Raw genomic sequence first — 17,374 nt, 5'->3', positions numbered from 1 at the left:
AAAAAAATTATCTCAAGCCCTAGAAGAACTCAAAAAGTAATTAAAAAATCAAATAAGACAGGTCAAAAATAGGGAAAAGAAATGAAAGTAATGCAAAAAAGAAAATAACAGCTTAAAAAGTAAAAAATGATCAACTGGAAAAAGAGGCATAAAAAAATCCAACAAAGAAAATAGTGTTATGAAAAGTAGAATGGACCAAATGGAAAGGGGGGATCAAAAGGTTATGGAAGAAATTCAGTCTTTAAAAATTAGAATTGGGTAAATAGAAGCTAATAACTTCATGAGACATCAAAAAACAATAAAACAAAATCAAAAGAATGAAAAAATGGAATATGAAATATTTCATTGAAAAAACAACTGACCTGGAAAATAAATGCAGGTGAGAGAATTTAAGAAATATGGTACTACCTGAAAAAAAAAGCCTAGACATTATATTACAAGAAATTACCCAAGAAAACTGCCCTAAAATTCTTTTTAAAATTTTTTAATAAACCCTTGCCTTCTGTCTTGGAATCAATATTGTATATTGGTTTCAAAGCAAAAGTGGTAAGGGCTAGGCAATGGAGGTTAAGTGACTTGCCCAGGATCACACAGCCTAATATTCTTGAACAAGAGGGTAAAATAAAAATTTTAACAATTCACAGATCACCTCCAGCAATAAATCCCCAAATGACAACTCCCAAGAATGTCATAAACAAGTTCAAGATCTCCCAGGCTAAAAAGAAAATACTCCAAATAGCTAGAAAGAAACAATTCAAATATCATGGAGCACCTGTCAGGATAACACAGGATCTAGCAGCTTCCATATTCAAGGACCAGAAGGCTTGGAATATGATATTCCAGAAGGTAAGGGTTTTACAATTAAGACTGACTATATTCTTTCAGGGGAAAGTATGATCATTTAAGAAAATTGAAGATTTCCAAGTGTCCCTGAAGAAAAGAACAGAAAATTTGATGTCTAAATACAAAATTCAAGAGAAGCATAAAAAAGTAAATAAGCAAGAAAAAAACTTAAGGGCTTCCATAAGGTCAAATTATTTATATTCCTATATGGAAAGATGATATCTGTAACTCTTAAAAATTGTCATCATTATTATAGTAGTTCATAGAAGTATACATAGACAGTAGTAGAAAGCTATTTAGAATGATATGTTTAAAAATCCAGGAATGAAAAAGAGAATTGTACTAAGAGAAATGGGAAGAGAAAAGCAAAATGAGGTAAATTATATCACATAAAGAGATGTAGGAGGGGAAAAACTATTAAAGTTGAGGAGAAGATGAAGGTGTGTCTATTAATACTTAAACCTTACTCTCATTGGAATTGTCTCACAGATGGAATAACCAGATTTATTGGGATATAGAATCCTAACTTTCCCTATAGAGAAGTAGAAGGGGAATAATAAAAGGCATGGGGGAAGGGGAGTAATATAAGGGAGAAAGAAGTTGGGTGGGATGATTAAAAGCTCATTCAAGAAAATCATGCCTTAAAAATTAGAATTGGGAAAATGGAAGTTAATATTTCCATGAGACATCAAGAAGTAATCAAACACAGTCAAAAGAATGAAAAAATAGAAGAAAAAATGTGAAATATATCATTGGAAAAGGAACTAACATAGAAAATAAATCTTGGAGAGATAATCTAAGAATTAGATTGCATGAAAGTTACCATTTAAAAAAAGAAGTTAAACATTATTTCTTTCAAGAAATCATCAAGGAATACTGACCTGATATTCTAGAACCAGAGGGAATAACAGAAATTGAAAGAATCCACCAATCTCATCCTGAAAGAGATCCCAAAAGAATACCTCCCAAGAATATTATAGCCAAATTCCAAAACTCCAAGTTCAAAGAAAAAATATTATTGAGTCAAAGGATATGTACTGTTTTATATAGCCTTTTGGGCATGAGGCCAAATTGCATCCAAAAAGAAACAATTCAAATATCATAGAGCCACAGGATAACACAAGACTTAGCATCTTCTACATTAAAGGAATTGAGGGCCTGGCATATAATATTCTGAAGGGCAAAAGAGCTAGGAATTCAACCACAAATCACTTACTGAGCCAAACTGAGAGTAATCCTTCAGGAGGAAAAATGGATATTCAGTGAAATAGAGGACTTACAAACATTCCTGATGAAAAGACAAGAGCTGAATGAAAATTTTGATTCCAAAATAAAAGACTAAAGAGAAACATAAAAAGATGAATAGGAAAAAAGAAATCCTTTTGATTCAATAAGGTCAGAATTTTATACATTCTTATATGAGGAGATGATTTTTGCAGCTTCAAACAATTTTATCATTATTAGAGAAGATAGGAGTATACACAGACAGAGGGCAAGGGTATAAGTTGAATATGATGAGATGATAAAAAATAACAATAAAATTAAAGCAAGAGGGGAAAATGCATTATAAGAAGGGTGAGGGGCACTTCTGGGTAAACATGGCAGCAGTCTAGATGCAAGAGGTTTCCTCTCCTCAGTACCCACTGATACAGACTACCTCAAAAGACCAAAAAAAAAAATTCATGAGAACAAAGGGACTGTACATTAGGGTGAAGCATTGAAGGTACATAGGATTTGGGCATTTCCACACTATAAGAGGGTGAAAAAGCTCCCATCAAAACGTGAGCTGATCTACCCTCTTCCACCCCACCTATAGAGCCAGAGTCAGAGCCAGCGAGTGAGTGAGGGGCAACTCTACAGTGAGTAAAGGGCACCTCTAGGTCCCTGGGAGCTGACTAAGACCACCAAAGACCTACCCCTGAGAGCAGCTACACCTAAAACCCCAGCAGACTGAAGAGAGCAGACTGTGGGCTCTCATGGGAAGATAACAAAGAGAAGGGCAGCAAACAGCAGAAGCTCCTTGCTCCTTAACTGCATACACAGAGAGCCTGCCCATCTCACTCAGATTTCTGACTAAAAAGGAAAGGAAAAATCTCCAAAGTGATGGCAAATTGTGCCCAGGAGCAACAACCTCCCTCCACCAAAAAAAAAAAAAAACAAGAAGAGGGGGTTGACCCCAGAAAATTTTTATGGAGGAAAAACCCAGGCTACAGAAGAAATACAGGAGGAAATTCAAATAAACCCAAAACCTTCCCCCAAAAATGGATATTGTCCACAAGCTCTTGAAGAATTTAAATTGGAGCTTATCAAAAAGATGGAAACCTTCTGGCAAGAAAAGTGGGAAATAGTTCAAAGAGAAAATAACAGTTTAAAGGACAAGGACCCTCAATTAGAGAAACAGCTAAAAGCCATGAAAAGCAGGATAGACCAAACTGAATAGGAAAATCAGTCTTTAAAGACCAGAATTAGGCAACTGGAAGACAATTAACTTGCAAAACAGCAAGAATTAATAAAGCAAAATCAAAAGACCGACAAAATAGAAGAAAACATAAAATATCTCACTGAGAAGATGACAGATCAGGAAAAAAGAGCATGAAGAGACAATTTGAGAATCCTTGGTCCATCTGAAAAGCCAGAAATAAACAGAAATCTTGACATTATACTACAAGGAATCATGAAATAAAACTGCCCTGATGCTCTTGAACAAGGGGACAAAATAGACATTGAAAGAGTTCATAGAACACCCTCTACACTAAATCCTCAAAAGACAACTCCCAGGAATGTGATTGCCAAATTCCAGAGCTTTCCTATGAAGATTGGATTTAGCTATCTCCTGATTGTAACAATGAAGATACTTAGCCTAACAAAATCAGGAATGTCTACACCCATATTTAAGGATTAAGTATTTAGGAGGATGGCCTTTGATAGACATGTGCAGAAAACAGCTGACAGACCCCTGGGCTGACCTAAGTCAAGCTAAGCTAAAATTGGTACAGATGAGACACAGGAGAGTGATGTAAAAGCATCTATATAAGGCGCTTCACTTCCTCTCTTTGGTCTCTTTCCCCAGAGAGGTGACTCTGGCATGTCACTTCCAGTGAGCAGGCTTGGGCGCCAGTTCAATCCTGGAACTCGAGCCTGGAGAAGCTCCATCAGACAGCTTACTTGAGATGGTCACGTGGTGAGTGATAAGACTGACTCCCTTTTCCCTTGGCTCTCAGGGGAGGCCCCTTTGGTCAAGGCCTTGAACTCCTGCCTGGCACAGCCTGAGCCAGAACAGTTTACATTAACTCTTCTCCTCTCCCTCTATCTCTCTTTCTTTATTCCTTTCCTATACATTAATTAAAATCACCATAAATCTCCAGATGACTTGGGTATTTTATTGGGATTTTCCCTGGTGACCAATTAATTTAGATTTTTAAGTCACAACTATAAAATTATCCTTTACAAAGCTAAGGAGAAAATTCTACAAGAAGCCAAAAAGAGACAATTCAAATACCAAAGAGCACCAATCAGGATCACACAAGACCTGGCAGCTTCCACACTAAAGGACCACAAGGCCTGGAACATGATATTCAGAAAGGCAAGAGAATTGGGTCTTCAACCAAGGATCACCTAACCATCAAAACTGACTATATACTTCCAGGGGAAAGTATGGGAATTCGACAAAATAGAAGATTTCCAAGTACTTGTAAAGAAAAGGCCAGAACTAAGTGGAAAGTTTGATATCCAAACACAAAGATCAAGAGAAACATGAAAAGGTAAATAAGAAAGAGAGGGAAAAGGGGGGAAATGTTTTTGATTCAAACTCTCTTCTTTAAGGGCTACAAGTAGATCATTAATCTATTAGATATTAATATATGGGGAAAATCTTATTTGTACCTCTCAAAAATTAGATTCACTATTATAGTAATTAGAAGAATCATTCACAGGAAGAGATTGGGGCATTAAGGGCTATAAGATGATGTGCAAAAAAAGAAAAAGGGTGGGGAGGAATCGAAGATGGCACCAAGAGATACTTGAAGAAATAAAATAAATATGATATTGAGAGCCAGACCTAGAGATGGGAGGTCCTAGGTTCAAATCTGGCCTCAGACACTTCCCAGCTGTGTGACCCTGGGCAAGTCACTTGACCCCCATTGCCTAGCCCTTACCACTCTTCTGCCTTGGAGCCAATACATGGTATTGACTCCAAGACGGAAGGTAAGGGTTTTAAAAATAAATAAATAAATATGATAATCTTTATCACACAAAGATACACATGGGAATACACATGGGAAGTGGAGGGGAAGAATACTCTTATAAGAAGGAGAGGAAGACAGTGCTAATAGGTAATACTTAAACCTTACTCTCAGTGAAATCAATTCTGAGAGGGAAGAGCATCTACATTCATTGGGGTCTTGAATTATATCTTATCCTACAGGGAAAGTGAGAAGGGAAAACCAAGGGGAGGGAGGGGGAGAGAGTACAAAAAGGGAGGGAAAGAGAGGAGGGAGGGAACTTAATAGACCCTAAAAAAAAACAAGAAGGAAACAAAAAGGGAGGGACCAGAAAGGGAAGCATATAAAGGGACTGATTAAAAGTAAACCACTGGTTTAAAAGGATATAAAAAAAGAAGAAAGGACAGGACTAGGAGAGGATATCAAAATGCTGGGGAATACACAAGTGACAATCATAACTTTGAACGTGAATGGGATGAACTCACCCATAAAATGAAAACAAATAGGATAGTGGATTAGAATCCAAAATCCTACCATATGTTGTCTACAAGAAACACACCTGAGGCGGGTATATATTCACAAGGTTAGAATTAAAGGTTGAAGCAAAACCTATTGGGTCTCAACTAATAAAAAGAAGTCAAGAGTTGCAATCATAATATCTGACAAAGCCAAAGTAAAAATAGATTTGATTAAAAGGGATAGGGAAGGTAAATGCATCCTGATAAAAGGGAGTATAGACAATGAGGAAATATCAGTAATCAACATTTATGCACCAAATGGTATAGCATCCAGATTTCTAAAGGAGAAACTAGTGGAATTGAAGGAGGAAATAGATAGACAAACTTTACTAGTGGGAGACCTGAACCTACCACTATCAAATTTAGATAAATCAAATCAAAAAATAAATAAGAAAGAAGTAAAAAATGTGAATGAAATCTTGGAAAAATTAGAGTTAATAGATATATGGAGAAAAATAAGTAGGGACAAAAAAGAGTACACCTTCTTTTCAGCAGCACACGGTACATTCACAAAGAATGATCATGTACTAGGTCATAAAAATATGGAAAACAAATGCAGAAAAGTAGAAATAATAAAGGCACCTTTTCAGACCATAACACAATAAAATAATGATCAGAAAAAGTACAAGGAGAGCCAAATCAAAAATTAATTGGAAATTAAATAATATGATTCGCCAAAATTGGTTAGAGAACAAATCATAATTTCATTGAAGAAAATGACAATGATGAGACATACTTTCAAAATTTATGGGATGCAGACAAAGCAGTACTCAGGGGGAAATTTATATCCTTGAGTTCACATATTAAATTAGGGAGGGAAGAGGTCAATGAATTGGACATGCAAATCAAAAAAACTTGAAAGTGAACAAATTAAAAACCCCCAGAAGAAAACTAAATTAGAGATTCTAAAAATTAAGGGAGAAATTAATAAAATCAAAAGTGAAAGAACTATTGAACTAATAAATAAGACTAGAAGCTGGTATTTTGAAAAAACAAACAAAATAGATGAAGTACTGGTCAATCTAATAAAAAAAAGGAAAGAAGAAAACAAAATTAATAGTATCATAGATGAAAAGGGAGACCTCATCTCAAATGAAGAGGAAATTAAGGCAATCATTAAAAACTTTTGCCCAATTATATGGCAATAAATATGACAATCTAGGTAATATGGATGAATATTTACAAAAATATAAGTTGCCTAGATTAACAGAAGAAGAAATAGAATTCTTAAATAATTCCATATCAGAAAAAGAAATCAAACAGGCCATCAAGGAACTCCCTAAGAGCCAAGGAACTCCCAGGGCCTGATGGATTCACAAGTGAATTCTATCAAACATTCAAAGAACTGCTAATTCCAATACTATACAAACTATATGACAGAATAAGCAAAGAAGAAGTTCTACCAAATTCCTTTTATGACACAAATATGGTACTGATTCCAAAGTCAGGCAGGTCAAAAACAGAGAAAGAAAATGACAGACCAATCTCCTTAATGGACATAGATGCAAAAACCTTAAATACGATACTAGCAAAAAGACTCCAGCAAGTCATCACGAGGGTTATTCACTATGATCTGGTGGGATTTATACCAAGAATGCAAGGATAGTTCAATATTAGGAAAACCATCCACATAATTGACTATATCAATAAGCAAACCAACAAAAATCACATGATTATCTCAATAGATGCAGAAAAAGGCTTTGACAAAATACAACACTCATTCCTATTGAAAGCACTAGAAAGTATAGGAATAGAAGGGTCTTTCCTAAAAATAATAAATAGTATTTATCTAAAACCATCAGTCAACATCATTTGCAATGAGGATAAATTAGATCCATTCCCAATAAGATCAGGAGTGAAACAAAGATGCCCATTATCACCGCTATTATTTAACATTGTATTAGAAACACTATTAGTAGCAATTAGAGAAGGAAAAGAAATTTAATGTATTAAAATAGGTAATGAGGAGACCACGCTATCACTCTTTGCAGATGATATGATGGTCAACTTAAAGAATTCTAGAGAATCAACTAAAAAGCTAGTGGAAATAATCAACAACTTTAGCAAAGTTGCAGGATACAAAATAAACCCACATAAGTCATCAGTATTTCTATATATCTCCAACACGTCTCAGCAGCAAGAATTAGAAAGAGAAATTCCATTTAAAATCACTCTAGACAATATAAAATACTTAGGGATCTATCTGCTGAGACAAACACAGGAACTATATGAACACAACTACAAAACACTTTCCACACAGCTAAAACTAGATCTAAACAATTGGAAAAACATTAACTGCTCATGGGTAGAACGAGCTAACATAATAAAAATGACCATCCTACCCAAATTTATTTACTTATTTAGTGTCATACCCATGGAACTACCAAAAAACTTTTTTATTGAATTAGAAAAAAATATAACAAAGTTCATTTGGAAGAACAAAAGATCAAGGATATCCAGGGAAATAATGAAAAAGCATGCAAAGGAAGGTAGCCTTGCAGTACCAGATCTCAAACTATACTAAAAAGCAGTGGTGATCAAAACAATATGGTGCTGGCTAAGACAGAAAGGAGGATCAGTGGAATAGACTTGGGGTAAGTGACCTCAGCAAGACAGTCTATGACAAGCCCAAGGATCCCAGCTTTTGGGACAAAAATGCACTATTTAATAAAAAACTGCTGGGAAAATGGAAGGACAGTGTGGGAGAGATTAGGTTTGGATCAACACCTCACACCCTACACCAAGATAAACTCAGAATGGGTGAAAAACTTGAACATAAAGAAGGAAACTATTATGTTTATTATGTGAACACAGAATAGTATACATATCAGACCTTTGGGAAAGGAAAGATTTTAGAACCAAGCAAGACTTAGAAAAAGTCACAAAATGCAAAAAAAAAATAATTTTGATTACATCAAATTAAAAAGGGTTTGTACAAACAAAATCAATGCAACCAAAATTAGAAGGGAAGTAAAAAATTGGGAAACAATCTTCATAACAAAAACCTCTGACAAAGGTCTAATTACTCAGATTTACAAAGAGCTAAATCAATTGTACAAAAAATCAAGCCATTCTCCAATTGATAAATGGACAAGGGACATGAATGGCAATTTTCAGTCAAAGAAATCAAAACTATTAATAAGCACATGAAAAAGTGTTCTAAATCTCTTATTATCAGAGAAATGCAAATCAAAACAACTCTAAGAGATCACCTCACACTTAGCAGATTCGCTCTCATGGCAGGGACATTAATTCATTGCTGGTGGAGTTGTGAATTGATCCAACCATTTTGGAGGGCAATTTGGAACTATGCCCAAAGGGTGCTAAAAGACTGTCCACCCCTTGATCCAGCCATAGCACTACTGGGCTTGTACCCCAAAGAGATAATAAGGAAAAAGACTTGTATAAGAATATTCATACCTGCACTCTTTGTGGTGGCAAAAAATTGGAAAATGTGGGGATGCCCTTCAACTGGGGAATGGCTGAACAAATTGTGGTATATTTTGGTGATGGAATCCTATTGTGCTCAAAGGAATAATAAAGTGGAGGAATTCCATGGGAACTGGAACAACCTCCAGGAAGTGATGTAGAGTGAAAGGAGCAGAACCAGGAGAACATTGTTCAGAGACTGATACACTGTGGTACAATCAAATGTAATGGACTTCTCCATTAGTGGCAATGCAGTGATCCTGAACAACCCAGGAGGATGTATGAGAAAGAATATTATTCACATTCAGAGGAAAAACTGTGGGAGTAGAAACACAGAAGAAAAACAACTGCTTGATTACATGGGTCAAGTGGGATATGATTGGAGATATAGACACTAAAAGAACATCCTAGTGCAAATATCAGCAGCATGGAAATAGGTTCTGATCAAGGACACATAATACCCAGTGGAATTGTGCGTCACCAACAGGAAAGGGAGGGAGAGGGAAGGAATAGAATATGATTTTTGTAACCAAGGAATAATGTTTGAAATTGACCAAATAAAATAAAATTTAAAAAAGAAAAAAGAAGGCGGGGGAATAGAATGAGGTAAGTTATCTCACATGAAAGAGTTTTTACAGTGGAGGGGAAGATGGGAGAGGTAGGGAGGGGAGTACGTGAGCCTTACTCTCCTTGGAATTGGCTCAATAAGGAAAGAACACATACGATCAATTGGGAATAGAAATATATCTTACCCTACAGGATAACGAGGAGTAGGGGATAAAAAAAATAGGGGTAAATTGGGGGAAGTGGTGGTCAGAAACTAAACAAAGGGAAATAGGATGGAGGATAATACACAGAAATCATAATGCTGCCAACTTTTTTACAAGTCTCTCTAATAAAGGCCTCACTTCTCAAACACATAGCAAAATGAGTCAAATGCATTAGAATGTAAGTAATTACCCAATTGATAAATGATCGAAGGATCATTTATCAATTTCTGAAAACAGGCAGTTTTCAGAAAAAGTAATTAAAGCTCTCTATAATCATACAAAAAATGCAACAAATCACTATTACTTAGAGAAATGCAAATGAAAACAGCTCTGAGAGTACCATTCTTCATTAGTCAGACTGGCTATTGTGACAGAAAAGGAAAAAGGACAAACTTGGAGAGGATGTGGGACATTAACCCACTGTTGGAGAAATTGTGTCAATCATTCTGGAGAGCAAATTGGACTTATGCCCCAAAGACTATAAAACAGTATATACCCTTTGACCTAGCCTTACTGGGTTTGTATCCCAAAAAGACTAAAAAAAAGACTAAAAAAAAAAGGTAAAGGACCTATCTACACAAAAATATTTAAAGCAACTCTTTTTGTGGGGGCAAAGAATTGGAAAGTGAGGCGATACCCATTAATTGGGGAATATCTGAGTAAGTATATGACTGTAATGGAATACTATTATGATGTAAGAAATGACAAGCAGAAGAATCTCAGAAAAACCTGGAAAGACTTATACAAACTGAAACAGAGAGAAATAGACAGAAACAGGAGAATATTGTACAAAGTGACAGGAGTACTATACAATGAACAACTGTGAATTTCTTGGCTAATTTCAACAACACAATGATCTAAAATTATTCCAAAAGACTCATGATAAAAAATATCATCTGCTTCCAGAGAAAAAAGAACTAACAGAATCTGAATCCAGACCAAAGAAAACCTTTTTCATTTTCTTTCTTAATATTTTTATTCAAATTTCCTTCCACTAAAGGATTAATAATGGAAAATGTTTTATGTGATTGCACATGCAAAATCTGTATGAGATTGCTTGCCATCTCAGTGGAGTGGGAAGGGAGGAAAAGAATTCAAGACTCAATAGTCTTTGGAAAATGTTGGAAATTGTTTTTACATGTAATTAGAGAGGAAATAAAATCAGATTAAAAAAAATTAAAGATAAAGTCTGGGACTAATGGCCTGTTGGAACTGTATTGTTCCCAGCTTCGTTAGAAAGTCAATAAATCTCATAATTCTATGTTCAGGGTTTCCCAAATGACCTATAACTGAAAAGTTTGACATTCTCCTTAACAGTGTTTGTTGGTTACTTCTTTAGACTTGTTCTCTTCTAATATAGAATGTTATAGGTAAGAATGCATCATAAAATTGTCTAGACAAAACTGGTTGAGAGCTGCAAGAAAATGCAGCAGACCAGTAATACTCACTGCAAAAATAAGTGGCACCACAGATAGAGCACTGAACATGGAGTTGGGAACACCTGTGTTCAAACCCTGCCTCAGACCCTCACTAGCTACATGACTTTGAATGTCTCAATACTCTTTGCCTTAGTTATTCAGCTATAAAATGGTAATAATACTAGCACCTATTTCCAAGGTAAGAATTGAATGAGATAATATTCATAAAACAGCACAATGCCTGGCACAGAGTAGTTGCTAAATAAATGCTAACTATTATAATTAGGCAAATTTAAACCTTTTCCAAGTCACAAAGCCTAGATTCAGATATTTTTGGTCAGTGAGATCTAAGGCTGACTTTTCTGAGTAGGTGAAACTGAAATCAGACTCCTGCAGATCAGTGAACTTTGAGACTGGATTCCTACTATTGAGGCAAAATCAGAATAAAATGACCAGGAGCAATAGTTGGAATAACCTGTAGAGTAGGATAGAGAACCTCTGAAATGTCTGTTCTAGAAATCAATTGCATTTCACTCATTTTAGTCAAGAAAATTTATACTTTCTCAGGCAAATTGAATAGGTATAAAGTTTTCAAAAGGAACATCTTTTAATCTAAAGTAGAAATCAGTCAAAAACATTTATTAAGCACCTATTATGTGCCACTCATTGTGCTAAGTGCTGGGGACACAAAAAGAAGCAAAAGATAATCCCTGTCCTTAAGGAATTTACAATATAATGGAGGAGACATCAAGCAAGCAAACAAATATGTACAAACAAGCTGTATACAGGAGTAAAAGGAAATAGTTCAGGGATGGAAGACACCTACAATAAAGGGGAGCTGGGAAAGATTTCCTATAGAAGACAGGATTTTAGTTGGGACTTAAAGGAAGCCAAAGAAGCTAATAGGAAAAGAAAAAATAATAGTAACAAAAGATTTTGGGGGGCAGAGAGGTGGCACAGTAGATAGAGTGCTGGGTCCAGAACCAGGAAGATTCATCTTCCTACCTTCAAATCTGGCCTCATATACTAACTGGGTAACTCTGGGCAAGTCACTTAACCCTGTCTACCTCGGTTTCATCACCTGTAAAATAAACTGAAGAAGGAAATGTCAAACCACACCAGTATCTTTGCCAAGAAAACCCTAAGAGTCACAAAGATTTAGAGTTAACTGAAATAACTAAACAAAGAATTGTTAGTGTGTATAGATGTATGTTTGTCTTCCCCTGAAAGAAATGCTTATCTTACCCTTTGTGTTCCCATAATTTTTTTTCTGTAAAAATATGCTTAGCCCTAAGAGAAATGAAAGTCAAATTATAAGGGGTTTGATCTTTTTGAGACTCTTCCCCCTATTTTTACCAGGAAAAAAATACACAAGCCACTAGACTTGGTGCTGTTTTCCCCTCCCTGGGAAGCCTAATGACTTTTCACTCACAGGGTCTCACCATACTGGTACCAGACTTAGTATAGACACTGAATTATCTTCAACTCTCCTGTAGCCAGAACTCCTGAGCTTAAGACCTTAGTTTCATCAGTCTTCCTTGCCCTGATTGTAGAGATTACAGAAATAAACCACCATGCCCCTTGAAAATCAGCTTTAAATTTTTTTTAAACTCTTAACAATTCAAAAAAATAGAAAGGAAAAAAAATACTCTGAAATAGTTTTATAACTCTCAGCATTGTCTTAAGAACTCTACCCAAAAAGTATTATTGTTTTTTACCTTTTTTTTCTCATCAACTTGTAGAATGGAGCTTATTTTTTTAACTTTTAGGTAAAAGAATTGAAAAAAGGGGATGCCTTAAGAAAAAGATAAGTAGAATGCTTTTTAAGAAAAAAGCACTTCACTTTTTTCAAAGAATTAATTTGCATTACCAGAGTGTACAAATTAGAATAATATCACAATTAAATTGTCTAGTAAATTAAAAGCAAAGTTGCCTAAAAGGGATTAAATAAAAGAAAAATATTAGAATAGATCACTTAGTTTTAGTTTCTTATGTAAGAAACCAAATTGGAAAATGGTTTGTGTCATGTGAAAGAAAATTTTGTATTCTGTATTTTAGGCACAAGCCTTCCAGAAATATCGTTTATTAATTAGATTATTCTGATCTAAGCATTTTTGCTCAGAAAGAGAGGTGGGGAAAAGAAAGAGCTACCAAAGATGGACAGTCACCCATTGACTCTAAAAATCTCTCTTTAACAAGTCACTTTCAGAAATAATTATGATATTCCCAGATGATAGATAAAATTCCATAATTGGATAAAACAGTTAAGACTGCTCAGAATAAAGTTCAGGTAACATTTTGTTTCATCAAACAGAAAAATAGTCACAATTTTTGGCATACCATTGGATCATCATTTTCCTTTACGACTTAACCTTTTTAGGTGGTCAAAGGTAAATTCAACAAATATTTCCATTAACTGAAGTAAAATCAAAGACTTTTCCTTCTCATAATCTTAACCCTTTCCAGGCATGAGAATAGACCTTAATTAGATGGATGACCTTAACTTATTGAGGAGGAAAGATTGTACTTAAATGGATGGGAATGGATGAATTTAATTCAAGTGATCACTATATATATTCTGTAGGCAAGAATCCCTTAGAAGAAATGAAGTAGCCCTCTTAGTCAATGTTGTTCATTCCTTCATTTTTGAAAAGGACCAATGACATCACAGGATAATGTCTTGATTTGCATGTAATTGGTCTTAAGTGAGGTTGAATTGCACAAAGTCTCTCTCTCCCAGAATCATCAACATCTACTCAGGATAAATGGTGATGTCCCAGGATGGAGTGGATCTTTGATGTCTGACCAAACTCTAGGTGCTCCATTATGCCCAATTCAGTCATCTTCATAGCTAGCAGAACAAATTGTTCTCATCTACCCATTCCTAGACAATCTCCTAAATATCACCAATGGATTTGCAACCTGCCAGTTACCCCCAATCTGGTTTAGCCCGTCTACTGGGACGGTTTCATTGGGATATGGCCACCATGCATACTATAGTTTCTTGGAACCACAGGTGAGAGTGGGGTGACAAGTAGACACCAAAGGTGGATGAACAACCCTGAAAAAAGTTCAGTAAGCCCTCATACAATAAAAGGGTGAAAAAAAGTAGTATTGGAGTATAATCTCCAAAACAACAGAATGGAATCTGTTCAAATCAAAGAAACTGTTCAATATCATGGAAATACAAGTCTATACTCCAACCACTGATGCCAAAGTGTCAGAAGTTGATCAGTTCCTTGAAGACCTACAATATCTTCTAAAAATAACACCAAAAAAAATGTCACTTTCATTACAGGGGATTGTAATGCTAATGTAGGAAATCAAAAGATAATTGGAATAACAGGCAAATTTCACCTTGTTGCACAAAATGAAGCAGGGTAGAGACTAATAGATATTTGTCAAGATAACTCACAGGCCATAGCAAACATTCTTTTTCAACAACCCAAAAGACAGCTCTACACATGGACATCACCACATAGTCAATATTGAAATCAGATTGATTATATACTTTGCAGGCAAAGGTGGAAAAGTTTTATACAATCAGTTAAAATAAGACCTGGAGCTAACTGTGACTCAAATGATGAGCTTCTTATTGAAAAATTCAGGCTTTGAAGAAAGAAAGGAAAAGCATCAGACAATATAATAGGTAAGTCCTAAATAACATTCTTTAATAATGTGAAGTAGAAGTGATGAATAGGCTTAAGGGATTTTAACCTAAGACCTCCTGTCCCTAGATCTCACTTTCAATCCACTGAGCCACCTAACTGTCTCTCAGACAGACTTTGGAAGATAGTAGAGGACAGAAGGTGTAAAGATTAAAATTTTGGGGAAGCTAAGGCAGGTAGAAATTAGTTTCTCTCTGCAAGGAATATTCTATTTTTAGAGGTTTATTGAAGATTAAGGATTAAAGAAAATACAGGATAAGAAAGCATGTGTCTAGGCCCAGGGGCCTAAACAACCTCACCAACATTATGAAAAGAGCCGCGTCTGCTTGCAAGTGGAAACAGGAAAGGGAAAAAAAAAGCCTTTCCAATCAGGTTAAATACCCCTTCTTGATCCTGGCCCAGGTGAGAATTCAGTGATATTACAAAGCATTCTGGGGAAGTGGACCAAGGACTTCGGGGATTGAAGTCCTGGATTCAAGTCCATTTTTACATTCCCCTGTTTGATTCTTATTGGGAAAGGTTTCCCCAAAAAGGATCATAAAAACATAATCAACTTAAAGATTACAATAATTTGAGCATGAGGAAAAGAACAAAACCAATACCTGCTGGACGCATTGACAAAAAGCCAGTTAGGGGGCAGTCCCCTTTCTGGCATAAAAGTATACATACAAATAAATGTTCAATCAACCACACCCAAAGTTCATTTTTGTGCAGCTTGTGGTCTGGAGGCTTCTTCATGGTGTCTTCTCCAACAGTTCAGTTTCTGGATTCAGAGAGGTATCATCTTTCTTTACCTAAAATTCTTCTAAAAAGGAATTTAAACTTTGCAATTTAAATAATGATATTTTTTACATTCCCCCATTAAGAGGGTGATTGAAAAAACAGGATCACTTGGGGATGCATGGCTAAGGTATGAGGTATATGAATCAATTGGTAAGCGAAGTGAAAAAGACATTAAAAAAATCCAAATAAAAAAGAAAAATGTCTGGCTGAAAATATAGACTATCAAAGTCTTATGTGTAAAAATTCCAAGTAAAGGAAAATAAATCTATAACAGGTCCTTGAATCAGGGCCCAATCAAAATGATCTAAGCAATGACGCACTTACCCAGTCAGTAGTCAGGACTACAGAAAGGTACCACACTATGAAAGGTAGAAAAGGGACCAGATTATAGGAGCCAAGTAGGAGCCAAGGTTTCGGGGATGTCTGTGAGTATTTTCAGAGTGAGTGTGGACACAAGGAAAGCCTATGTCGTAACAAATGTTAAACACAGTAACCTCGAGTCTTCACACCAGATTCAAGACCTTTATATTGGCCTAGAAGTGCATCAATCCATCCTGGATTCAGTTTTCTTTGGCTCTGTGAAATGGCTCTTGTGTGTATATCTTGTCCTGGAATCAGACAGAATCATTAAGCCAAGTCCCATAATTTGTTTTTTTTTAAATAATTAGTGGCATCATTTTTATATTGTTCTAGCTTTTTGGGCATGCATTGGCAAATGTATTTTAAACTTGTAGTACTGAAAAAATCAAAAAGTTAAAGAAAACCTTAATGCTGGTGACGTGCTTCAAATATAAAAAAGGAGAGAAAATATATAAAAAAACTGAAAAAGTATATTGTACATGCAAGAAAAATATAATAATAAAAGTCTTTAAAAATTTCAAAAATATAGCTTATAATCATTGACACTCCGTGTCAGCTAATAAAATATAGAATACAAGGCTTTCTCACCAAAAATGAGATCCATTTCCTCTTCATGTCTGGCTATGCTCCACTGTGAGTATAAGGCAAATGAATTGAGCAAGGTAACATTTTTCATTTTTAAAGAATAGTAGTACAAATATGTAGTTATCAAAATCCCCAAAATTCTCAATAGTCCAATTAATTACAATAGCAAACAAACACACTATCATATTTCACATTGTAAACCTTAAAATTTCTTAGACTTATGAATGTTGGAAATTTCCCCATTGATTAATTTCATATTGGAAAAAATTTCCTACTGATAGTAAGAACTCTATTGGAATGTGAAACCCCTTGGCATGGGAGGATCCTTCTCCTCCCTACATAAGACTACTTTAGGACAGAAACCTTTTGCTAAACAATGGAAAGGGCTTTGACCTATGCTTAAGCATAGAACAGGAAGTTCTTTGAGTCATGATTGATTTTAGAATTGATACAATAGAGATACTTGGAATGACAGAACCAGGTCTTGGAAAATACAATTTCCACCCTACTTAGAGTAACAGGATTTAGGAAGGGCTGCAGCAAAGGATAAAGATTTAATTATTTGAGAATATGACCTTCAACAGACATGTGCAAAGCCACAGACCTCTGGGTGGTCCTGGGTTAAACTAGAACCACCATTGGGACAGGGGAGACATCGACAGTAATTGGTAGATGTGAGAACTGAGGGGAGGGAACTTAGATGGTTTCCTTAAAGATAGCACGGTCTGAGGAGAGGGAGAGGAGGTTTTGCTCTGAGCGAGGTGGCTCTGAAGGAGGACT

The sequence above is a fragment of the Monodelphis domestica genome, chromosome 1, assembly GCF_027887165.1.
Source record: "Monodelphis domestica isolate mMonDom1 chromosome 1, mMonDom1.pri, whole genome shotgun sequence".
NCBI lineage: Eukaryota > Metazoa > Chordata > Mammalia > Didelphimorphia > Didelphidae > Monodelphis > Monodelphis domestica.
This window is presented reverse-complemented; position numbering follows the sequence as displayed.